The 22,026-nt window shown below is 41.1% G+C and overlaps 1 long non-coding RNA gene across 1 annotated transcript in view; it reads left to right on the plus strand.

Moving 5' to 3' along the window:
- Positions 1-914: 914 nt before the first annotated feature.
- The window catches only part of LOC143576211 (uncharacterized), a 197,022-nt gene continuing 175,910 nt past the window's right edge, over positions 915-22,026 (plus strand). The window contains exon 1 of the long non-coding RNA XR_013142906.1: positions 915-1,054. This is a non-coding gene — a long non-coding RNA (uncharacterized LOC143576211). The remainder of the gene's footprint in view (positions 1,055-22,026) is intronic.

Below are 22,026 nucleotides of genomic sequence, written 5' to 3' on the forward strand. Positions count from 1 at the left end.
TTAACAAAATTTATTATGAAACGACTTAATTCGGCTTGGTAATTGTTTTAATAAAATTAACAGAAAATCATTTTCATAACTCTTAAAAGACCTATGTTTTATACTTGTGAGAAGCTTGCTTCTACACGTCTCGAGATTTTGCAGGTTCGGTTGTCAGTTTGGCACTTGGTCGAGACGAGAGTATACGAGTGATTAAGAGAGTTCATGAGCCGATTGGTCCTTTTCCAGTATCTTTGATATCAGGTGATTTCAGTTTCATAATTTATTTTGTCTTATTAGTTTAAATGTTAGTAGAACCGTCACATTTAAGCCCCGAATTTTTAAAATTGCTTAAAAATCAAAAAGTCAATTTCAACCCATCCCTCAAATGTTCATTAATTGTTTAAATAATTTAACATTGAGGACAATGTAAACTTCAAGTGTGGGGATGGGGGAAATTTGAAAATTTTAGCCTGATAGTACCTCGAAGAGTGTTCGGAAACCAAAGTTGTTAACTGTTAATTATTGTCATTAATGCCAAGTTATAGGTTTCTGGTCATGGTTGGTTTTTCAGCTTCTTGATAGTCTTACTCACAAATGTTTTCAAAAAAGAGAAGTTGAAAATGGGGTCGTTTAGGCGGGGATAACGAGTCAAGGGGACGGGTATACATGTTTCATATCGGCAGCCCATTATTCCAGACATATTGTGAGATGGCCCCCTATACTTAATACACATATTATATAATAGATATAAAACATGTCTTACACCATTTATTGAGGGAAACCGGTATGTTTTACAGAGTTAGAACTTGCTTGTCACATGCTTAACGAGATCTTAATCCCACCACCTGTATGGAGATTAAGACTTTAGAAAACCTTTACATAAACTTTTCCTCCACTAAATAAATTTTTTACTCGACAGTATCCTCCCTAGGAGCCCATTTGGACCTCATTCCTGTTTATTTGCTTAACAAGACATTACACACCATTTTAGTCTTGGCCTTCATTATATTTTAACCCTGTGTGATGAAATCCAGTTCGTTATCGAGTTATATATAGTCAGTTGTTGAGCATAGTACATAATGTACGTATGTCTAGGTTGAGTTGTAAATATGTGTTTGTCAGAATTGTATAATTATTTGATTCAGTGTATTGTCTATCAGTTCAAAAAAAAGGCAAAAACAAAAAAAAACAAAAAAAGCACAAAAAAAAATGAAAATTCAGTAAAAAGCCAAAAAGAAAGTCAGTTCTTATTCAGTTATGTAATTAGCAGTCTATTTATTTTTGATTAGTTGTTTGTGTATTTGTAAACTTGGTTTCATTCACCTTAGTCACTAAATATGCCTATTCTGCACCCAACCTAAGTCTCAGCAAAACCTTAGTCCGAGTCTTTATGCAATTGGTGGGTAATGGGTGGAGATAAGACTGGCCTGCAAGCTTATTAAGTTGTAACTCATACTTGGTATTTGAGGGCAGAGACATATACTGGCACATCTTTTTCTAGTCCATATATTAAACCGAGAGGAGTGTTAATAGTATGAGGGGTATGAACATGTATGCCTTAGCCGGAAACAAAGTAAACTCGTCTGGGCGGCTCTATTGTTTTTATAGTATCATTTAACGTTATTTGTGGGATGTCAATCTAGAAAGTGTCAGTCTGGGAAACTGGGTGTGACCTTAAACCTTACTTACTAGTATTAATGTCGATAATTCACATACCTATGATGGAGGTTAATGTTTGCTTTAGAGTTTGCTTGAGGGCAGGCAAAAGATAAGTGTGGGGATGTGATAGTCAGGTATTTTGTATATATATTAGTGCATTAATTATGTAGTTTTATTGAATATATTGTCAGAACTTTGTACTTCATACGTGATTGTGTATTTCAGGTCATTGATCATTAAAGATGCTAAATTAGAGACCTATACGAGCATGGAATGATATCTCGGGAAGACCGAAGCATGATTTGATGTCTTGGGAAGTGTTACAAGGATTCGGGATGAGTATGGATGAGAAATCATAAGCCGATGCTAAAACTGAACAAGATGGGTTGACAAAATGCGACCTTGAAGTAAAACGAGCATATCCTGAGATAGAAAATGAGTTACGGGAGCCATAATATATGAATTTTGGGTTTCTCGACGAAAGGAATCTGAAAATGAGGTTTTCTTAGGTCGCGATATGCAATGGGATGGTCATATGGCCATCGCGTATCGCGATGGACATAAAAGAAGGGAAAATTAGGTTTTAAGCATATTATTCATGAAAAAGAACCCTAACTCCGTTTTTGAAGAATTGAGGCGATTTCCAGCAGTTCCTATAGGCGATTTCACCATCCTAGCTCGTGTCAAGACCATATCTATGATCCATATCATCCGTATTGAAGATTCGATGATGTCGCGGCTCGGCTAATCTCCTAGAATCGCACCCGGGATGTATAGTTTCTAACCTTTTACAGTTTTTCTCATGTGATTAAGAATATTTGTGTATTGTTATTGATGATTGATATATGATTATTGATGTTTAGTATTTCTGTGTGTTCGGTCGGTTTAGGTTTACGTTGGTCTGAACGATCTGTTACCAGTTGCTAGATAATAAGTCATATAACTGTTTGGTTAGATTGAATACGATAAAACATACAATTACCCTTAACTGAGTCGCACTGGCAAGGACTGTTTGATAACTAGTGCCGTGTGTAAAGTAATTGTTGATGTCTAAGGTTTTGTCTGATTGATCAGTTTTCAGTTAATCGTTAATAATCAATCTGTTAGGTTGCATGAGATACTGTTGGTTGCTTACTTGAATTCCCGGGTGTGATTTTCTTTGTTAACTGTTTGAAATTCGTTTACTTGTTCATTGCTTAGTTCTCTACATTTACTAAAAATTGCTTGTGTGATCAGCACTAAAAACCAGTCACTTCATAATATTAAATATGTTACACGAATTGCATTGACCACATACTCCTTGTGATACGATACCCTACTTGCTCTAACTATTTAGAATTATTAGGTTTTTGATTGACTCAAACGACGGTTATCAGCCGTGCATAACTGATGAAAGGAGTTACCATTAGCTCTGAACGTAACAAGATTCACGTGAGTTTCTAGCCCCTACCGTTAGTTCTGTTGTGTGTGCGTGTGTATATATATATATATATATATATATATATATGGATAGTATGTAAGTGGAAGTAGGATTACGGACCCTTAATATATCCGTGAATGTTAGGGTTACGAACCCATATAATATCCGGTAATGTTAGGGTTACTGACCCTTATAATATCCGTGAATGTTAGGGTCACGGACCCCTGTAATATCTGTGAATGTTAGGGTCACAGACCCTTATAATATCCGTGAATGAGTAAGTGCTAAGATGTTAGTATGGTAAAAAGAATGCATGTAAGTATGTGTATGTATATGAATGTGAATGTATGGTATATTGCCTGTTAGACTACAACTCATTTAGCGTAGCTGACTTTTATTATGCACGCAGGCAAATAGGATGAATCAGCTAGTTTGAGGAGCACCACACATGGCAGAAGAATAAAGAAGTTGACATATGAATATTTAAGAGTTATGATGTTATGTGATTATTGATCTTAGAAAGATATGATTGAATGTTTTGATTACATTAAGATTTTGTAACGAATGATTGAAGTTTTAATATTTCCGTGAAAGTTTTAATTAACTCTATATTTAGTATGTGTTTATGAGTCAATCTAACGACAATGTAGGGATGTCAGGTCCATGCCTTACATCTCACCTATAATTCTTTGTTGTTTTTCTTTTGGTTGTTATAACAAATGACAAGATCATTGTGATCAGTGTATCGATACCATAACGAATCTACCTATATCGACTGAAATTGAATTCATGTCGCATCAAATGAAAGAATTCAATTAGTTTAAATGTGTTTTTTTTAACATGAATCACGTGCGCTCTCTTTAAAACTGTAACAACAAATTTTGGAAAACTAAAATACATAAAATAAATATAAAATATCATATAATACCTCAATTGATTTTTTTGTTATTATAAGAGCATACTTTATACTTAGTATTTTATTTCATATATTTTCTAATTCAATATAGTTTTTTTTAGTTGTTATTAAATTCAAATGTTACACCAACAAACTACGTTTCAAGTCTCAACTACCTAAAAACCATGTTCCATCATACCATAAATAGGGACGTTAAAAGAGGACAGGAAATATATCACCAAGTTGGACAGAGAGAAGAGAATCTTCCATCAAAGTCAAAAGAAGGTAAAACTTATCATGTTATTTCGATTTACATATCTAATTTTGATCATTTGTTCTGTTAAAATTTGTATGACTCGACCAAATATCGATTCGAGTAGGGGTGTGCAGAATTAGGGTTGGGCTGAAATAACCCGAAGAACCGGCCCAAAGAAACCCAAAACCTGACCGACCCTAATTTTATTCAAATGATTTCGGTCCTTAATATCTATTCAAATCAGTTTCGGGCCGAGTTCGGGTATCTGCTCTAAGACCCTTACAAACCCGAATAACCGATAGATTCCCAAAAATACATGTAATAACTCTAAAAAAAATACACATGCGTGCATCTGTTTCTATTTCAACGTAAAAAAAACCAATTCAACCTCTATCATACTGCTATTGCCGATATGCGAACACTTTGATTCTTGTGGTTCTCCATTATATCAAACTACTATTGATATTGTGTATATCTTTGTTGCTAGTTCATGAGACATTTCATCACACTTTAAAGGCATACTTAATCAAAAGGTAAATTAAGCCCATCTCGATCAATTAAACACCGAAATTGAAAAATCATATTATACCTGTCAATCAACATATTCATGGAACTAATTGAACATAAACTTATAAATCACAATGAGAATGATAATCGATCTTGAAGAAAATTGCAAAAAATACATGGAAATTTACACATTTGGTTGTGGGTTACTCTGGTAATCTTTCAGAAGGCCCATTCAAACTTCATCCGCATCAGTTCGTCCAGACCATATCTTTATCTGCAATTAAGACCTACATAACGGGAAATTTTTCGGTCTCAGTTCTATTGTTGAGACCGATGAACCGACCACAGGTTGGACCGAACCCGATTATCCCTAACCTGTCCAGTATTCGGTCTTTATAATTCACACACGTCAATCCTCGGGTCAGGTCGGGTTTTTTCGTTTGCACACCCCTAGTTTCGAGTCAAGTTTTGAATATATAAGTCCCACTAATAGCCAATAGCAGGACAAATATTAGTAGGGTATGGGAAGAATGAGATATAAACAAACCTTACTTGTATAATTTTGGGTAAAAAATTATAGTAATCGAGATTGAAAATTAAAACTCTTACAAAACACAAAGATAGACTTTGACAAGCAACACCACAAAATTGCTTTAATTTACATGTAGGTTGTTGTAAGTTGTTCTACCACGATTCCTTTTTCAGCAGATGAAAATACCCTCAACTGAAGAACCTTGAGAAAGCATCTAAGAACTTGAATCATTGCGGAATGTGATGGTGTCCTATATACTACGAATCCTGGTGCACCTATTCTTGTACCAGTCTCTTAGGCAAATTTGACACACATGACTATGTTGGTTTTTAATACCCTAATTGAAGAAACACTAAGTGACCCCGATAGATTAAGGATAATCTTAGGGTTAAGTAGATGTTTCCCACGAGGGTTAGGTCCGGCAAAGATGGTTATTCTTCTCAACCTGCAAAACAGACACCGTAAGCTCGTCACTGAGAGGGGGGGTTCCTCCTTGTGACCACCCTCCAGCGTGAGAATCAGACTAGGTTGCTCTGAATATAAGTGTATATAGAGAGAAATAGCTAGAGATAAGATGATGATACCGTTCCAAGGTGTTGGAGTATTTATAGCCGAAGGTAGGTTTCCAAGCAGGTACGGCCAGCTGTATATAATATTCCTTTTCCACCAACTATGGGCTACGTTCGTGCCACGATGGGAGTTGGTGGGTAGGCAGCGGCTGATAGTGACATTTTGTACTGGAGCGTGCTCCTCCTCGTACTATTGTCAGTGAGCTGTTACCCTGTGATTGGTTCATGGGTTGCTTTGTCAGATCTTGTCTATTTGTCCATACCTTGGTAGGTATAGTACAAAAGATCTTCTAGAAGCGTACGGAGTGGCTCTTTTGGGTGGGAATATTACCGCCCTGCTCGTTCCTTCTTCAGGTGACATTGCTGAAGTATAAGAGTTAGTGCCTTATGCGTGTAGCCTTACTGTTAGTGCGGGTAGCCTTCCTTCTTGGCTTGTACCCAAAGCTGCGGGGACAGGCAGGGTACTGTACTAAGGGAGGCTTTCCTGCGAGGACAGCTGGCTTACTGCGTGTAAGGTCTTCATCTCTTTGAGCATGGTGGGTCCTGCGGATCCAGTTGGTCTTTGCGCAGACGTACCTCTTCAAGGTGAGTCTTGTGGGTCCAACTGGGCTTTGCGGGAACCTACCTCTTCAAGTCCCCCAGTCCATTGTTCTTCTCATGAATTGTCAATAAGTGAGGGAAACTTTTGGACTTTAAGCAAGGGGTTTTAAAGAGGGGTTTTCGTTTTTTAAGGTTCTCCGTGGGGATTCTTCCCGCAGTTTTCCTAATGTCACTTGCAGAAAATTCCCGACTTTTCTGCCTGATCTTTGGGTATGATGCGGGTAGGTGTGTAACCTCTTTGCAAGTCGGGAGCGTTGAGTTTCACTTGTGTAGATTCTCCACGAGGTTTTGGTAGTTTTAGACATAGTGATCAGTTATGTTAAACAACCAATTCCACCTTGAAGCTTCAAACAATCTAGTTCTCAACGTTCCCCGCCATGCGGGGATGTTATTTCTCTTTCCGCAAGCATGTCCCATAAGATCGATCTTCTTGGCTTCAATTCCCTGCAAGTGCTAAGTATGTGAAGGGTTTCGCCTTCACACTGTACCCGCACTTGTCTTATGGTTTCTTGCTTTCCAAGGTAAGGGGGTATATTCCCTCTTATTTTTGAATCTTTTAGAATCTTTTTGAAATTCGGAGGGTTGGTGAAAGGATAAGGACAGTCCAAACGGCTGAGAGGACGTTGGCGTCTTCTGACGGTTTCAGGATGTGCAGGAAGTTGTGACGACGTGACAGCATGCGGTCAATCTGAACGCTTTTTCAGGCGCGTGGGCGCGAGTTTTATGGCACGCTCCCTTTTGACACCAGTTGCCAGCTTGCTTTATCCACACGTGTCGCCGTGTCATTACTCCAGCGCCTTCTCTCTCATCCGCATTAAATTCATCGCATTCATTGCGATGAATATATAGGGTGGAGAGGGTGTATTTCGTCCATTATCTTCAATTCACTCTTCTTCTCCTTTTAAGCGATTTCCGGCGAATACTCATCTTTTCCGGCGAGCATTCTCCTGAAACCGCTTTCTTTCCTCCTTAACATTAAAAAATGTCTTCATCTCATGACCCAGTGGTTAACGCCGAGGAGTCCGACGTTTACCTCGAGAACCCGACGTCAACTTCCGATAAGGACGATAAGAGCACTGCTGGCGAGTGTCAGTGTACTCTTTCTGTCGATGTATACAATTACATCGTCAAGAAATTCATGCTGGAGCCCTATGAGCCGGAGTTGTCAGAGGCCAACCAGACGGTATACGACGCCCCTAAAGGCGTGATAGGGGTTTACGCTTCGTTCTTCCTATATGGGAATCTAAGATTCCCATTAACGAAGTTCGCATACCGTGTTTTGGAGAAACACGGTGTTCATTTGACAGAGGTGCACCCAATGGCAATTGCTAAAGTTCGCCATTACGAATGGGTGTGCCGTATTTTGGATATCGAGCCTCGAGTCAACCGCCTGATGACCTTCTATACTTGGAGGTGCGTCCATGGTTGGTATACCCTTGTCACCCGGATCAAGGGTTTGAAGATATGTACTACTGAGCGTAGTCTTCGTTCTTGGAAGCGTGAGTTTTTCTACATTTCTGCTCGTGTCGTTCCCATCGCGATGACGTTCAAGAATGGGAGGGCACTCCCTAATCTTCCGGCTTCCAATTACTAGGAGACGGAGTGGTTCACCAAGATTTCCCAGATTCAGACTCCTGTTTATCGCTTCGCGGAATCTGGGATGGTCATGCTTGGGATGAGTCGCGTGTGGAAGGACGCCGGGTCTGGGACGCCGAAATACCCATCGTTCTTGAATACGGTTTGAACTATATTCCTTATGGTATGCCCCGTCTTTTGTGTTTATTTCAGACTCCTGTTTATCGCTTTGCGGAATCTGGGATGGTCATGCTTGGGATGAGTCGCGTGTGGAAGGACGCCGGGTCTAGGACGCCGAAATACCCATCGTTCTTGAATACGGTTTGAACTATATTCCTGATGGATGCCCCGTCTTTTATGTTTATTTAGGGTTGTCCTTCTAACATTGTTTATCATTTTTATTTCAGAAGGGAACGACTTACAGTCGCTTTTGCACCCGCGGGAGACTAGTGGTCCAGCGCGGTTGGGTACTCGTGATCTTGACGAGAACAAGTTGCCCGTTTTGGAGAAAACTGCGGATAGGTTCGTAGAGGTCTACCCGCCAGGCTGTGAGATTTTAAGCGCCACTCGGCCAGGTAATGAGTTCTTTAATCCTCGTCCTCTTCATGCTCACACTTCTGCTGGAATTCCTCTAATCTTGTCATCTTCTGATGAGGGATCCGCAGATGGGCCTTTTATTGTAAGGAAAAAGAAGGCGGCTAGCGTGAAGGGCAAAACGAAGGTTGCTCCCTTCGTTGACTTGGGGGATCAGTCTGATTCCGAGACTGAGAGTGAGGAGGCGGCGAGGAACCTTGGTGGTGGTGACGAGACCATTGTCTCAGAGGTTGGGACAACGGCTGTCACTTCCGAGCGGCCAAGCGTTGCGAAGGTAACTGGCGTGAAGAGGCCAGTTTCATCGGGTCCATCTCCGCCTGTCAGGGCTTTCAAGATCAAGAAAACCAGTAAGTATACTTTTTGTGTACTTTTTCCGCATTTCCTTCCGCCTTTGTTTTTTATATCTTTTTTCTTTATGCAGAAGTAGACTTATCTGTTTTTGAAGAGAGTGGTGCGGGAGGAGTTGGTTCAGGACCCACGACGATAGGTTTGGTCAACCTATCCGAGGCGATGACCCAGGCGGCTGCGTCTGTTTCTGTTGCTTCTACTGTTGAAGCAACTGTTCCGGTAATGACGTCGTCTGTCATGGCTGCTGCGCCGATGATGGCGTCTACTTTCGTTGCTGCGTTGAGCAGTTCAACTTCTTCGCCAGCCGTCAATGCCATTTTTACCACGTCATTCACAGGACCAGCGGTGACTTTTTCCTTGAGCTCATCTGTAGCGGCTGCCACGGTTATGAGTTCATCTCAAATGAGTTCATCTCCGATGGTCTCTACCTCTGTGGCTTCTACGGTGTCATATTCGGCGTCAACGACTACTTCGTCCTTGGCCGGTTCTTCAGGTTTGTTTAGAGTTGGGACCTCTAGACTTACCTCTGTTGATGAGGGGGTCCGATCTTTGCCTCCTTCCCATCTCCTTGACCTCTTGGATGGATATCCTTTAGGTTCGGGTGATGGGTTTAGCGGCTATCGGCCTGTTATCGACCCTACAGGTGCGTGGGGTAACTTTGGCCTATTATCCATCCTTAGTCATTTTTTCTTAACTGTTTTTTGTTGTTGCAGTTTCGGATTCCAATGAAGTTTATGCCCCAAAGTGGAATATCCGTCGAGGGACAACTCTCAGGACGGCTGCAGACTGCGTCGACTGGACGCGCCATGCGCTCCAAGTGGTGCATTGGGGGAGGCAATGGTTAGTTACCAGTAAGGCCGGTTGTCCACCGAGCTCCGAATTCTACTCGCCCGGATGCAGCCACGTGTCGAATTACTTTGTCGTGAAAACGATAAGTTAAGGACTGCGCGTAGCTTGGAGGGGGCTCAGGTGCGATCGCTGAGGGAAGAGAACAAGAAGCTTGCCGCCACCGCTGCTGAGAAAGAGAAGGCCTTCAAGGATCTTGAGGCCGAAATGCAAGCTAGGCATGAGGCCCGTTCCAAGGCTACTCAAGTTGTTAATGAACAACTTAGGTTGGCTAAGGGAACGGCGCGTAATGCCACTGAAAGGGCCACAAAAGCTGAAGCTGTTGCTGAGCCTCTACGCGCTGAAAATGAAGAACTGAAAGCTAACCTGGAGAAGCTTCAGCATGCTCATGAGGCTTTGGCTTTGGAGGACGCCAAGAAGCTACAGGAGCTCTTGGATCAGAAGGGTGTGCTTGATCGCACTGAGCGCAAGCTTAAAGGCGTTGAGGAGGCTGCTGCAAAGGAGGTGTTGCTTGCCAACCTTAATAAGAATGAGGCCGAACGCGCACGCGATCAAGCTCAAGCTACCCTTCAAGAGTCCTTGTCCAATAACGATTGGCTTCAACGAGAAGCGTTGCCGCAGGTACGCATAGCTCCATTATTCTTTGCTTTTTGCTCTTTTTCTTTATACTTAGAAAAGTTTTTTTTTTTTTGTAGGTTGTGCATCGGATTTTCGCGAACACATCCTATGACGATGCCATGAGCACAGCCCTCAACGCTTCTCATGAGGATGGAGAGAAAGCTGGTTTCTTACTTGGCCTAGGATTTGCAGAGAAAGGCATCTCGCCTTCCAAATTTCCTCTACACGATGTTGATACTGAGGCTGCCTATGACCAAGCTGTGAACCAGTATGCTGCTTTCTCTCATCTGGTCGTGGAAAAGGTTAATGAAGTTGCTGCTGCAGATGACGGGCTAGCTGTTCTCAAAGCTTTCCTAGAACAGCCGCAGCCAACTGATGGTGCGGGTTCAAGCGGATTTGGAGGGAGTGGTCCCGAAGCCTGAATCTTGAGATTCCTCCAAGCCGTTAGGATAAACTTGCATTTTTTGTAGGCGGGTAGATACCTAGCCATTTTGTAATGTTTGAACAGCTTTTATCGTGAATATAAATGTTTTGTTAATGCCTTGCCTTGTAAACATTATATGATTTGCTCATGCATATTTTAGTTTAACTTAGCAATTTTCTAAGTGTTTTGAATAAGTTAACTTTTCGACGCGTGTCAGATAATAGGTTAATGTTCTGTTTCCTCTATCATGATTGTGCAGGTAGGACCGTCACTTTCACTTAGTAGGATGACCAAACTTCATCTATGTCTGACCTGCGTGAAGGTTTTCCTCATCTTTTCCTTAGAAATTTTTACCGTTTATTTGTGTTTATGCGGGTTGTGCTGCTTTCCACACGCAACGACTTACTTCCTCCCTCACTTATTTATGCGGTGAATACCGGCATATCAGTGTGGTCAGTTCATAAGTATAAAGGTAAGGCTATCAGCATCAATGTGATAAGGAGAATCATTTCCATTAGAAGTGGCTCTAGGCCTATTCGTTACAAGTTTGGAATTGATCTACATGTAGCATCTGCGTAATCGATCTCCATTCCATGTTCTTGGGATGGGGGTACCATCGAGCCTTTCGAGCCGGTATGCGCCCTTTCCCAGAACTTCTTTAATAATGTATGGCCCTTCCCAGATCGGGGCCAGCTTTCCTGGGCGCTCCTGGTTCGAAGCCTCGTTGTTACGCAGTATGTAGTCTCCAACATTGAAGTTGTAGAGTTTCACCCTCGTGTTGTAGTACTTTTGCATTTGTCGCTTGTAGTTCTCTTCACGCGCTGCGGCTAAGTCTCTGCGCTCTTCGGTCAGCATAAGGTCTAACCGTCTTTCCGCATCATTGTCTTCTGGTTGAGTTATGACTCTTGGTGAGGGTAGACCAATCTCGATTGGAACCATGGCTTCAGTGCCATAGGTGAGGCTGAATGGGGTTTCGCCCATGCTTGCTTTTTTCAGCGTTCTATTTGCCCAAAGGACATGTGGAACTTCGTCCACCCAGCCGGATCTATGCTCCAAGAGTCTTTTCTTTATGCCGTCGACGATGCTCTTGTTTGCTCTTTCCACCTCACCATTACCCTGCGGGTGTGCCACTGAGGTAAAGGTGTGGGTGATTTGAAGCTCTTTCAGCCACTTTTGTAGCTTCTGGTCAGCAAAGTTGGTGCCATTATCGCTCACCAAATTCTGTGGAAGTCCAAAACGACAAATAATAAATTCCCAAATAAATTTTTTGATATGTTTTGCGGTTGTTTGGGCTAGGGGTTTTGCTTCTATCCACTTGGTGAAGTAGTCGATGGCTACCACTAGGAACTGAACGTTCCCTGCTGCTGTGGGAAATGGGCCTGTCACATCGATGGCCCACTTCTGGAATGGCCATGAAGAAGTGACTGGAGCAAGTTCGTTCTTCGGGCGATGCGTGTTAGGTGCGTAGAGCTGGCAGGACCTACATTTTCTGATGTAGGCCAGCGCATCCATGTGCATCCCCGGCCAAAAGTATCCCGCGTTGTTTAGCTTAGCTACAACTGCGCGTGGACCTGCGTGTACTCCACAGATGCCTTCGTGTACTTCCCTTAGGAGGTAGTTGGCATCTTAGTCGTCAACGCATCTGAGGAGTGCGCCAAGAAAGTTACGCCTGTAAAGTATGTCATCAACAAGTTGATAGTTCAGTGATTTACAGCATATCTTTCTTGCCTGTGTCTTTGACTCTGGTAGTACACCCGTCGCAAGGTAATTTATGATTGGTGTCATCCATGTTTCCGTGCCGGTTTGGATGACACAAATTTCCTTGTGCGGGACTGATGGTGCTCCAAGAAGTTCAACGCGGATGTCCTTACCCAAGTGGTTGAAGGCTAACGATGCAAGTTTGCTTAACGCATCCACAGATTTGTTTTTGCTTCGCTTGATGTGCACAACTTTGCAATCGTTGAAATCGCGCATAAGGGTTTTTGCTTGTGCGAGGTACAGGGCCATTGTGTCGTTCACGGCCGTGTACGTCCCGTTTATCTGGTTGGCTACTAGCATGGAATCCACGTGGGCTTCCAAGTTTTTCACCCCCATCTTACGCGCAATTCTTAATCCGGCCAAGAATGCTTCGTACTCCGCTTCGTTATTCGTACTTGGGAAATCCAGCCGAATAGCGTAAGTGTATTCTTGGCCTGCTGGGTTAGTTAGTTTCTACCATGCGCCTGAACCTTCGTTGTTGGCTGCTCCATCAGTATAGAGTCGCCAGACATCGTTAATATCTTGTGCTAGAGAGGGTTGAGCCTCTTCCTGGCACTCTTTTAATCGCGAAGCGGGGACTTCTGCAATAATGTCGGCCAAGACCTGGCCTTTTATGGCTGGTCTTGGCTTGTACTTTATCGCGTATTCTCCCAACTCAATTTCCCATTTGGCTAGGCGCCCTGAAAACTCGGGTTTGCCTAGAACGTTTGCAAGTTTGAAGTTGGTGAGAATGGTGATTGGGTGGCCTTGGAAATATCGTCTTAGCCTGCGCGAAGCCTGTACAAGTGCTAAGACTAATTTTTCCAGGGTGGAGTACCGGGTTTCCACGTCTGTTAAGAAGCGGCTTACATAGTAGATGGGCATCTGGATGCCCTTTCGTTCTACTAGTAAGACTGCCCCAGTTGCTCTGTCTGTGGCGGAGAGGTAGAGAATTAATTCCTCCCCCACTTCTGGTGCTGTGAGTGTTGGGAGTTCGACCAAGCGTGACCGAATCTCTTGAAAGGCTGCTTCCGCTTCTGGTGTCCAGCGGAAGTGCGTTTTCTTCAAACAATTTCTCAATGTTGACACGAATGGGAACGACCTATCCGCATGGTTTTCCAAAAAGCGGTTGAGTGCGACTAGTCGTCCATTCAGTGTCTGAGCCTGTTTGATGGTAGTTGGTGATTCCATTTTCATAATGGCTTCAACCTTTTCAGGGTTCGCTCTGAAGCCATCTTTGGTAACGATGACTCCTAAGAACTTCCCATCTTCCATCCCAAAGGAACACTTGCTCGGGTTGAGCTTCATGTTTATCTTTCTGAGCGTGTTAAAAGTTTCTTCGATGTCTTTCAACATCGCCTCTGGTTCGAGGCTTTTGATGACCAAGTCATCCATGTAAACCTCCAAGTTTCTCCCGATTTGGGCATGAAACTCTTTGTCCATCAGGCGTTGGTATGTGGATCCGGCATTCTTTAGTCCGAATGGCATCATTTGGTAACAAAATGTGCCATCGGGCGTCCGAAATGCGGTTTTATCCTGATCGTCAACAGCCATATGGATTTGATGGTACCCTTTATACGCATCAAGGAAACATTTAAGGCGAAACGGTGCTAATGAATCTACCTTAAGGTCAATTTCGGGTAACGGATAACAATCCTTGGGGCATGCTTTGTTTAGGTCTTTAAAATCTATGCACATGCGCCATTGTTTGTTGAATTTTGGTACCATGACGGGATTTGCAACCCATATTTGATATTTACTAACGCGTACGATGCCTGCGTCAAGGAGTTCCTTGACTTGGGTTCTACACGCGTTAGCCTGCTCAGCACCCATTACGCGACGCTTTTGTATGACCGGCGCAAACGCTGGGTCACACTTGAGCTTATGCTCAGCCTTACTTCGGGGTACACCAATGATGTCAGCTGGTGTCCACGCGAAGATGTCAGCATTTTTTTTGCAACAAGCGTTTGAGTAAGGTGCGTGTGGGATTAGTGATCGTTGAGCCAATGGTAACGGCCTGGTCAGGGTATTTCCATTGAAGGCCCATTCTTCTGGCTCAGAGGTGGTTGGTTTAGCCATTTTTGGTTTGGGTTTAGATGAGACAGATGCGATGCATACCTGGGGAATGCCCGTGATCATAGCGACGCCCTCGGCTGTTGGCCATCCCATCATACCATGGACCGAAGACACCACGGCATTAAATCTTGCCATCCCATCTCTCCCGAAGAGAATGTCGTATGTGTGGTGTGGCTTCCTCATTACAACGAAGTCCACGTCTTCTGTGCGGGAGCACTTCCTGTCCGTGAGAGAGACGGGGAAAGATAGGATTCCCAAGGGGGTGTTTGCGCTGCTGTCGAACCCTTCCATCGAGGCGTAAACTGTTTCTAGGCGTTCTTTGTCTTCGTCGTCTAGCTTGTCGAAGAACTGCCTATACATGACCGTTGATGAAGCGCCATTATCAGCAAGGGTGCGGGAGGTGATGTAGTGCCCCAGCTGGCTTTTGATGACTATGGGGCCTTCTTTGTTGGGCCCCCCTAGCACACGCGGGAAGCGCACTTCTGCTTCCTTCCACGCACTTGGCTCTGTTGTTCGTCGTTTTCTTTCTCTGATGTTGCCGTGAACCATGTGAATGCTGATGTCGATGGGCTTCCGTCCATTGCCCTTGTACCGATTGTCTTTCCTCCATCCGTTCTTGATTGACGCCACGAGGTGTGTGAGTTTCCCATCTTTGACGAATGTTTCGACAACATCCTTCAAGGATGTGCATTCCTCCGTAGTGTGGCCTTTTGTCCCGTGGAAATCACAGTATTTGCTCTGATCAGCGTTTTGACGCTGTCGGATTATTAGAGCCTTTGGCCATGGGAGCTTCTCGGTGGTAAATATCTCGGTGACGCTTTTGGTGAGTGGCGTCCATCTGGGATTCCGGTTCGACGACTGCATGTTGTCCCTTCCGCCTAAGAGAGGGCGAGAGCTGGATGAGGTGTCAAAGTTTACCCTTGACTGCCAAATACCAAGCTTCCTCTTTTTGTTTTGTCGGGCGATACGGACGTTGTTTTCTCTTGTTCTCTGAGTGTAGAGGTTTGTGCTCTGGGGAAGATTTCTACCTAGTTGCTTCTCCGTTTCGGCAAAGCGTTTAGCTGCCGTCATGATGGCATCCCACGTGGATGGCATGCCGTCTTTACCTGTCAACGTGCGAATGAGCTCTGGGTACTCAGCGCTCTGGATGAAAGCGGCGTGAACAAGATCTTCGCTAATAGTGCCCAGACTTAGCTTCTTTGAGTTGAAGCGAGTGATGAAGTCTAGCAAAGATTCGTCTTCCTCTCGGATGCAGTTGAGGATCGTCCATTGCTCTTCAGTATATTTTCTTTGTTGACTGAAGTGCTGGCTGAATTTGTGCTAGAAGTCTGCCCAATCGTAGATGTGGTGGACCGGTAGACGATCAAACCACGCTCTAGCCGCCCCGACGAGCGTCATTTGGAACATGTAACACCATGTGGGTTCCGTCCAATTACTGACGGTTGCCCCCGCTATAAATCTGTTCATGTGATCGTCCGGGTCAGATATGCCATCGTAAGTGCCTATGTTGGACATCTGTTTGGCACTCTTTGGGGCGATTGCTTCCGCAATGTCCCTTGCAAATTTGGACGTTCCCGCATTCGCAACAGTTGGTCTGAAAGTTTTGGAGAAGTCACGTGGGTTTCCCCCCGTGTTCTTTGGTTTGAAAGTTTCTCCGAAATTTCTTCTCGAGTGGGAGTCTGCTTCTTTACGCTTCCCTTTCGCCTTATGATGTGGGTTTGCGTCACTGTCAGATTCTTCCCAATCTTCATCATCCACATACTCGCAATCATTGCTCATGTTGAGCTGTTGTCGAGTGCTTCCGAATTTGTCATTGGCCTGTTGGAGTGAACGTAAACGTTCGTCCAACTCGGCTTGGAATTCTTTCTGACGTGCTTCCGCCCAAGCTTTAATTTGTTCTAGTGTTTGTCGGGGAAGTCTCGTCTGTTGTTTCTCCAACTGGGTATCAATGAATCCCAGGAGAGGATTGTTTACTGCACTTGCCCCGGCTTGGGTAACCGGGGTAGTGTTCGTAACAATCGCGTATTCACCGGTGTTCCCCCCAGTAGCTGGGGTTGTGGTTACCGGAGTTTCTTGGTTACCCGGTGGCTTTGGCATCGACCATCTTTCCAGAAGTTTGAAAAAACTGAGAAAAAGAAGAGTTCTAGCTTAATGCACGGATGGCGCCAATGAAGAAACACTAAGTGACCCCGATAGATTAAGGATAATCTTAGGGTTAAGTAGATGTTTCCCACGAGGGTTAGGTCAGGCAAAGATGGTTATTCTTCTTAACCTGCAAGACAGACACCGTAAGCTCGTCACTGAGAAGGGGGGGTTCCTCCTTGTGACCACCCTCCGGCGTGAGAATCAGACTAGGTTGCTCTGAATATAAGTGTATATAGAGAGAAATAGCTAGAGAGAAGATGATGATACCGTTCCAAGGTGTTGGAGTATTTATAGCCGAATGTAGGTTTCCAAGCAGGTACGGCCAGCTGTATATAATATTCCTTTTCCACCAACTATGGGCTACGTTCGTGCCACGATGGGAGTTGGTGGGTAGGCAGCGGCTGATAGTGACATTTTGTACTGGAGCGTGCTCCTCCTCGTACTATTGTCAGTGAGCTGTCACCCTGTGATTGGTTCATGGGTTGCTTTGTCAGATCTTGTCTATTTGTCCATACCTTGGTAGGTATAGTACAAAAGATCTTCTAGAAGCGTACGGACTGGCTCTTTTGGGTGGGAATATTACCGCCCTGCTCATTCCTTCTTCAGGTGACATTGCTGAAGTATAAGAGTTAGTGCCTTATGCGTGTAGCCTTACTGTTAGTGCGGGTAGCCTTCCTTCTTGGCTTGTACCCACAGCTGCGGGGACAGGCAGGGTACTGTACCAAGGGAGGCTTTCCTGCGGGGACAGCTGGTTACTGCGTGTAAGGTCTTCATCTCTCTAAGCATGGTGGGTCCTGCAGATCCAGTTGGTCTTTGCGCAGACGTACCTCTTCAAGGTGAGTCTTGCGGGTCCAACTGGGCTTTGCGGAAACCTACCTCTTCACTAATCAATAACGTTTAATCTTTTTAATAAAAAAATCCATATCAATACGACATAAGCATCTGGAATTACAGAAGCAACACATCAGCTAGTTAAACCGGTAACCTATTAATTTAGTACATAGAATTGTAAATCAAAGTCAATTGACTTTACAGAGAAAAAAAGTTTGAATATCTTTTTATTTATTATAAAAAGATTGTATAATATACTATATTTGAGTATGTATTGTATTTCAAAAAGTTTTTGGGATGTATGTGAAATTCTCTCTATGTTGATTTAATGTTTTCATTATTTGCTTAAAAAAATCTAAAATTGGTCACAACTTATAATTTGTAAGCTTACGTATATATTTGTTACTCGTCTAAGAGTTAATACTTAACGGTTAGTCCGTTATATTTTGCAGCAAACTTTTAGACATTCGAGAACTACAGAGCGATTGGACTCCAAAGAAACCTAAATTTCTATGTCTCCATGGGCATGGCTCACATGCTACATCACTTAAATACCATTTAAGTAATTGGCCAGATTTTGTGCTAGATAAGATGGATCTTGTATTCATCAATGCTCCGTGCTCCGTAGATGGTGCAACATCGGCCGATGAGCGTTACAGTTGGTTCTCGACGGATAAGGTAATAATACATGTGAACCTATGATCCAAGTTGGGGATTAGGTTTTTTTAGGTGGGGGGTGAGGGGCTATTTTTGAAAGTGTGGCGATGTAAAGACAACAGAAAAAGAAAAATGCATGAATATATTATAACCATCACATTGAACCCCACATTGTCTTGTACACGCGTAAAAGCATACCTTGCTAATGTTCATGAACACTAAATTATGTGAAATAGCTGTATGTTGGTTTTTAATATATATATATATAGGGGAGAGTTATAGTAAAAAAGAAGTAGTTTCCTAAAAAGACTAAGAATAAATCATAGCCATTGGATCATGCTAATCGATGGTTGAGATTTAAAACTACCAAAAACCGACATAGTTTTCTATAATTACTCTTTCACCACTATAACCGACATAGTTTCTTAAAATTGTTCTTTCACCATAGGTTGTAATGCCACTTGTCAAAAATCTATTGGTTCTTACCATTCTTAGGAAACTATTTCTTTTTATTTGAACTCTTTTATATATATATATACATATATATATATATATAATTATTGAATTTGCATTCAAATTATAACTAAACATGTTGTTTTATATGTAAAATATTAAAAAATTGTTGTTTTACATGTAAAATGTTAATGAGATTTGTTGTTTAACGTGTAAAATATTAATGAAAAGTATTATTTTACATGTAAAGTATTAGTTTTTACATGTAAAATCTTAAAGAACTATTGTTTTACATGTAAAATGTTAATGAATTTGTTGTTTTACGTATAAAATATTAATGAAAAGTATTATTTTATAAAGTGGTAATGAAAAGTGTTATTTTACATGTAAAATCTTAAATAACTATTCTTTTACATGTAAAAAAATTATTAAGATTTGTTGTTTTACATGTAAAATGTTAATGAAAAGTGTTATTTTACATATAAAATCTTAAATAACTGTTATGTTACATGTAAAATGTTAATGAAATTTGTTGTTTACGTGTAAAATGTTAATGAAAAGTGTTAGTTTGCTCCCCCCCCCCCCAAGTTAAAAAACCTAAACCTCCTAAGAGCTAAAGTAAGATTATTATTTTTTGAACGGAGGATGTTTGATAACATTTGAGTTTTTTAATTTTTTTTTTGTTTTCTTTTGTTTTATAATTTTTTAAAATTATTTGAGGATTTTTTTCCCTTATAAAAATAACGTGATGTAGTTGATTGTGGGTGTACTATAAGGATAAGGAAATTAATAGTTTTTTTGAACTTTTGTTTTAAACCTATCTATCTCCTTAAAAATATGTTTAAAAGTTTAAAAAAAATACAAAGCATATTTTTTTTATTTGTCGATGTTTTGTATTAAATGTAACAACATATATTACACATGAAAAAAGAAAAAAAATATGATGTTATATAGGGTTTTCACGGGTTTTCTCAACTTAAAATGGTTTTCATTCTATACATGCCCTATATATATATATATGTATGCATATATATAGGGGATGGATCATGCGAGAAGTCAGCGAGAAGTGCGAGAAATCAATCTGGACCATTGATTATGTGTAATCAATGGATTAGAAAAGTTATGGCAAACTTGTAATTATGAAGATGCTAATCTACCAATATTTTAATAAAGAAGGGTAGTTTGGTATTTAAAATATAGACTTTTCAAAGTAAAACTTAAGTAATTAATAGCATTAATTTGTTATTATTACTAATTAATTGAAAGTTACCAATAATTGTTATTTTCTAATTGATGTTATTAATCAAACTAATGTAATTATAATCAAATACTATAATATCCTCAATCATAATTCTTAAAATGGTGTAATTCTTATCATGTGTAATTTCAATTATGTATTGTGTATGTTCATAGATGTACTGTGTAGGTGGCACTTCGAATTATGTATGTGTAATTTTTATCGTGTGTAGGTTCATTTACGTACTGTGTAGGTTCGTCTATGTACTATGTAGGTGATATTTTGAATTGTGTATGTGTAATTTAATTCATGTGTATGTTCATTATGTACTGTGTAAGTTTATCGATACAATTGAATTCAAGAACTATTATATGGATATAGGTATAAAATTCAAATTACGATGATAGAAAAATAATATCGATAAATCAACAAAATTAAATTTGATAACATAAAAAAAATAAGAATTCAATTTAGCTTCATTTGACTATGTTTTAAAAATATAAAAACAAATTATTTGTAACTTCTCCATATATTACGACCGACCAAATATGAAAAATGCATATTTACTAGAAAACCCTTATCATTAAATAAATGATGAAATAAAAGAAAAAATGTGATTGGTTGGATTCATTTCTCGCAATAAAAAACACTTCTGAAATGAACCTAATCCTATATATATATACGTGTATGTATACATATATATGGGAGGGTTATTTTAAAAATAAGTAGTTTCCTAAGAATACTAGTAATAAATTATAGTCATTTGATCATGTTAATCAATGGTTGAGATTTAAAATTAAGAACTTTTAGGAACTCAAAACAACTAAATATTTTTGTAATTTTTTTTTCATATATTAACATTGTTTGAGACTAGTTTTACCATATTTTATGTATACATTTTTTATTACATATACAAAACACAAGTTTACATATGTGTAAAATTTAATCGATTTTTCAGTGGTTGTCCTTTAGCAAACTTAATGATAGAATGCATCCTTTATACTTACAAACTCTATCACGTTATATCATTTGGCTTTAACCTAGTTAACTTTTCTCTTTAAATCCGGTCATATTCAAGGCACATGAGAGTCTTTAGTCTTTTTACTTAAACTAGAAATTAATAATATTAAAAAACACACTCTTTTTTTTATTCCATCATCTTCTTTCTCTCCCGTTGTCTACTTTTTCTCTCTCTTGATTCTCTATCTACTACCTCTTTAATATGCAACACCATCATCGATCATCACCAACCACTAACCCTACCTCACCCTGTTTCTTCTCTCACATATCTCTCTCTCTCTCTCTTTATTAATTCACAGTCCAACCATCCTCTTCCAACTCAAGGCCACCATTTTTCAAATCCATCCCATCCAGTTAAAGGCCACCACCGCCATCATTCAAATTAACCACCACCGGCGTCAAACAACCTCGCCACAAACCTCCCTCACAAGCCACACTCTTTTTCCGCAACAAGCCCCCACCATAACCCAAACAAAACCACAATCAACTAACACCATCACCAAAGATTCCAAAATCCATAAAACTACACCATCTATTGACAACCCAAATTAGGGCGAATTCACCCGATGAACACTTACGATGAGAATAAATTAGTGGCAGTAGCAGCCCCATTTTTTCGAGTTGAGTAGTAGATAATCGGATATGGCGGCCCTCAGTGATATTGATATGATTAGGGTTTTTGGGGATACGCGTGTGGCCATCACATGCAGTCTTGTTCTCAATATGGTTCACGGTCAACGATGATGGCGGTTAGTTACTGGTGGTGGTGCTCTTCATATGAATGGATGGTGGTTCGTTGGCGGTCCTATGCAATGGTGGTTTGTGGCAGAGGTGGGCGGCCATTGGCGAGTAAAGAAGGTGGATTTGAGAAGGTTTGGAGAAGAAGACCAAAGGTGTGGTCAGTACAGAAGGTCAAGTAGGATGAGGTTTTTGTGATGTTTTTATTTATGTCATTGCTAAATATGTTATTAAAATACAAAACTACCCTTGCACATGTTTAGATTTAAAGAGATAAGTTAACTGGGTTAGGGAGAAAGGACATAAT

Source organism: Bidens hawaiensis, unplaced genomic scaffold (assembly GCF_021521415.1).
Source record: "Bidens hawaiensis isolate Kalapana, Puna unplaced genomic scaffold, B.hawaiensis_p1.1 tig00028025_1, whole genome shotgun sequence".
In the NCBI taxonomy this organism is placed as follows: domain Eukaryota; kingdom Viridiplantae; phylum Streptophyta; class Magnoliopsida; order Asterales; family Asteraceae; genus Bidens; species Bidens hawaiensis.